Raw genomic sequence first — 4,036 nt, 5'->3', positions numbered from 1 at the left:
ACAGCGCCAGCACGCCACACCATCATGCATGGTAACCGGAAAACGTGAGTGACCCAAAGAGAAAGTTTTTAGAGTTAATGCACCACAGCGAGGCACTGAGCTTGACCACAGATATGTTTAAATATGCAGTATATTTTAAAGTAGACGTGCCTTTTGTGTTTAAAAGTAAAAGCTTTAAATGAATAGTCTATTTGTGTATGAGCCGCGAAGCCGAGCTTCATGTTCAGCCGCTCCGTGCGAGGACATGCACAGAGCGCTGATGCAGCGCTGTCAGAGCCCACAGACAAGTGTCATTTCAGTGCAAAATGATTAGGTCAAAAACGATTTAATATACTGCAAATGGCCTACAAGGACAAGTACTGCGGGACAGTACAGTTAATTACTCCAACGTTTTTTTTCCCCCCCGCCCCTCCGGACTTTAGTCGACCAAGATTTTCTTTGGTTGATTACAGCCCTACTGTCCACCGTCAAATAGATCATTAACCCATCTAAGATTGGTTGTGGGTTTTTTTCAGCCTAATGACAAGGCCTTAACGTTTTTTGGTGTATGCGGTCTGGGTGATTGGGTAACAACTGATGAAGGAACCATTAAAACGTTACACAGTTGTTACAAAATGAATAGATCTAAAAAGTTTGGCTCACTTGTGTGAAACTTTGAAAGCTGCATCCATTTCCTTTTGTCAGAAATCCATAGGAAACTCTTTAGAATTCAGGCAGTGACTCAAGTAGCTCAAAGAGTGAAGCTTTGAGCCGTGACTTTAAGGTAATGCACACAAGTGGACACATTGAAAAAAAGATTGCACTTCATAAAACGCAAACGTTGACTGAATTAAGGTGCGTGCCCTCACCAGCTCTCAGGTTGGAGTTGTTCCACCGATTATGAAGGGGAAAGCTTTGCTGGCAGGATCCATTTTGGGCATCAACTTCACAATAGCTCAAACATCCTGCCTAACCACGTCCTTCAACTCTCCCATCTTCAGTCTAGGAAAGGAGGAGAGCAGAACAAAAACAATTGTAGGAAAGGAAATGAGAGAATCATTAAGCAGTACCCCACCGTTTCTCTGGTTAGGTGTGGGTGTGACTCAGATGGCCCCTGTGCACAGTGTGTGTCACCACAGGTTGTCAGGACAGGTCCGCTGTGCCACTGCAATCAGCAAACTGACTAATGGTGCAACTCATCACTGTCACAGCCCATTTCTCTAAAACACTATATGCTATAGCAGGACTATTTGGATTGTCAGGGCATTTCAAGTTGTGTTTCCCTGAATCTGTTACCACCTTCCCATTTGTTTCCACATTTGCAGAACTGAAAAACAAAACGTAACCATTGTTCTCTGCAAATGACCGATGCACATTTGTGGTGATGTGAAGACACATCTGAAACAGTCAGAAAACACCAGGGAGACAAGTCATTTATATGCTGATGATATACTAGTATTTATTTACTGGTTTAGTACACACATTAAAAACAAATTAAATTTGGGTTACCCTCACAGTCGCGCTTTGTATGAGTTGGAAAGCTATGTGACTGAATGCTAAATGCAAGTTGTTACAGCTTCAAGTCAGCTTTACGCAGCACTGCCAATTCTGTCCTAGTAATCAGAGCTTTGTGAAAAGTACTAAACCCTAGAAGAAGGACATTTGTGGGGCAGGGAACTGAATTTCACTCAGTTCCCTTGGTTGAAGCCTGGTTAATTCCCTGTCTTCCCAAACAAAGTTTTCCTGGTAAACGCTATGAATAAATGGAGCAATCTCTGGGGTTTTCCCTGCATAGATGATTTTTGGCAATGCCCCCAGAGTTTGTAGCCAGCCCCACATGGAGATCCATGCCCAAATAAGAAAAGAAAGTGTATAATATCAACTTACCAAACTGTTGAAAAGAATAAACTTAAATAGGAGCGCTTATCTCAGTTTTACCGTCCAGAAATAAAAATAAATTCATGTAAAAATTAAAATTAAAACAAAGTGATCAAAGATGAAAGACGTAAGGTAGACTGTAACACATACAGAAACCAACCTGGAACAATGAAGGAGCTGCCCTCTAGGACTGTAAGCCCAAAGTCCTGCTTGAGGGAGGAAGAAAGAAGCTTGAGAAACTCCACAGCACAGCATCCTTCCACTTCCAGATGGTAGACTGAAACAAACATGGGGACAGGAAGCATTCAAACTAAATCTGGAAGATACACCTTACGTTTGAACAATGTTCAGGGATGGATGTTCAGTTGTCCAATTGAATCCCTCAAACACACTCAAGTCTTCAGAAACAGTGGAACATTATTCTTATAAGAATATTAATTTAGCACAACACACTTTTAAAAAGAAGGAAGGGTTGAGTCAGATGGCCCCTGTGCACACAGTGTGTCCTCAGGTTGGGTCGGATTGGGGTATTGATGCCACTGCAACAAATACCCCAACTGATTAGTGCAACTCATCACTCTCACACCCCTCACCAGTCCGACTTTTAACATGCAACGCCGACGTTCCGGCTGTGTCGGAGACACCGTCGTACCTGCGAGGGTTTGTGTTTACCTTCTGTTTTCATTTCTGAACAACAGGTAGCACCGTCCAGTCTCATCTCGAAGCGATGTGAAGACTTCATTAGAGTTAGCTTAGCAGCAATGCCTGCGTACAACGACAAACCATGCAAACCAATGAGGTTAGCCGTAGCCATGTGTACAAAACGTGGTCCATCCCGTTGTGTAAAACTAAAAAAAAGGGTAAGCCGGCCTATGTGACATTTAAACAAACTGAATGGCTGGCTAACAATAACTATTTTCTTTAACGCTGAAAACAAACAGCAACGCTGGTTCAAACAAAAGGCCTAGCTAGCCAAGTTAGCGTAGCTAGCTTAACTTTTAGCTATGGCAACGTTAGCATGTAACATTCACTTCAACTTCTTAAAAACGTCACACTGTAGCTATCCCTAAAACAAAACGGTAAACCATAAGCACCTAGCTAATACAAACGATGATGTATGAAAGTTAATTTCTCACCAAACATTCTTGCTTGGGTTTCCCTACTCGTCTGGTCGTAGTCACAGCTAATGACCAAACCCACCAATTTCTTCTTCTTTACATATCCATGGCGGGCCAAAAAAACAACTTTTAAAGGGGTATGACGCCACCTACCGTATCGGAGTATGCAAATAAAATACCCAGTTACAATCTTTTTTTTCTTTTTTCTTTTTTTTGGTTACAGACATGGGTTACAAATTCACATTTTAATAGATTAAAAAACAAAACAAAAAAAAACTACTCATTAATCAAGTAATTATTTATTAATTTTGTTGTTGATGTAAAAATTTAAATAATGACCTTTTCATCTCAGCTTGAAATCCTCCCATTTCCACAGTATCAATGTTAAGGTAAAATGATTTAGTTGCTGTCAACTCGTCAAAATGTATTGTGTGCATTACAAGTTTATAGTCAACATCACATTGTTTCAGATGATCTGTGATGTTACTATGGGGTGCCGTTTGTATTGCGGCTCACGCTGAAAACAGCAGCATTATTTTATCACATTTAGCTTCAAACAATGTTTAAAAAACTGCTATGATTTTTTGAGGGAATCTTTTTGCACATTTACAACAATATTTGTCAACTTAGATATTTTAAATAGTCAAATCTAAATGTTAAATTGAAATCTAAATCAAAATGTTGAATCAAAATATTAAATCTAAATCTAAATGTTGAATCTAAATCCAATTGCTTAAATTAAAATATAAATATAAATTTAAATGTTAAATCTAAACATAGCGGGCCAGACGCAAGCTTTTATTTTGAAATGTCGAAGCTAGCGGACAGCACGCAGCCGGGAGGTGAGTGAGGTGAGGGCATGACTCAAATATCCTTTCAAAATATACAATGACTGAGGTAGCCTAGCGACGAGTCCTTAGCAACATGCTCACGTGTTGAATTTGTATTACCCAGTGTGCTTTGTTGAATGGTCTCAATGTTGTTTTGTTTTATTTCATGTGTATACTAGTTTACTAGAGGAGTAACTTAGTATTTGAAGTAATGCAGTAATCCAGGAAGTG

At 39.9% G+C, this 4,036-nt stretch overlaps 1 long non-coding RNA gene and 2 other non-coding genes across 4 annotated transcripts in view; all 3 read right to left on the bottom strand.

The window, feature by feature from the left end:
• Positions 1-3,109, bottom strand: part of LOC116693772 (uncharacterized) — a 5,164-nt gene extending 2,055 nt beyond the window's left edge. Inside the window, exons 1-4 of one of the 2 annotated variants that reach the window (XR_004332982.1) lie at positions 2,994-3,109; positions 2,530-2,622; positions 2,018-2,134; positions 849-981 (exon numbers count right to left, since the gene is read on the bottom strand). This is a non-coding gene — a long non-coding RNA (uncharacterized LOC116693772). The remainder of the gene's footprint in view (positions 1-848; positions 982-2,017; positions 2,135-2,529; positions 2,623-2,993) is intronic. The other variant, XR_004332983.1, reaches the window with a different exon arrangement.
• LOC116694372 (small nucleolar RNA SNORD67) lies at positions 1,077-1,189 on the bottom strand. Its single transcript, XR_004333134.1, has one exon. It is a non-coding gene; the product is annotated as a small nucleolar RNA SNORD67 (small nucleolar RNA).
• LOC116694367 (small nucleolar RNA SNORD67) lies at positions 2,329-2,442 on the bottom strand. The gene has a single exon (XR_004333133.1). It is a non-coding gene; the product is annotated as a small nucleolar RNA SNORD67 (small nucleolar RNA).
• Positions 3,110-4,036: the final 927 nt, after the last annotated feature.

The sequence above is a fragment of the Etheostoma spectabile genome, chromosome 1 (genome assembly GCF_008692095.1).
Source record: "Etheostoma spectabile isolate EspeVRDwgs_2016 chromosome 1, UIUC_Espe_1.0, whole genome shotgun sequence".
NCBI classification, from domain to species: Eukaryota; Metazoa; Chordata; class Actinopteri; order Perciformes; family Percidae; genus Etheostoma; species Etheostoma spectabile.
This window is presented reverse-complemented; position numbering and strand designations above follow the sequence as displayed.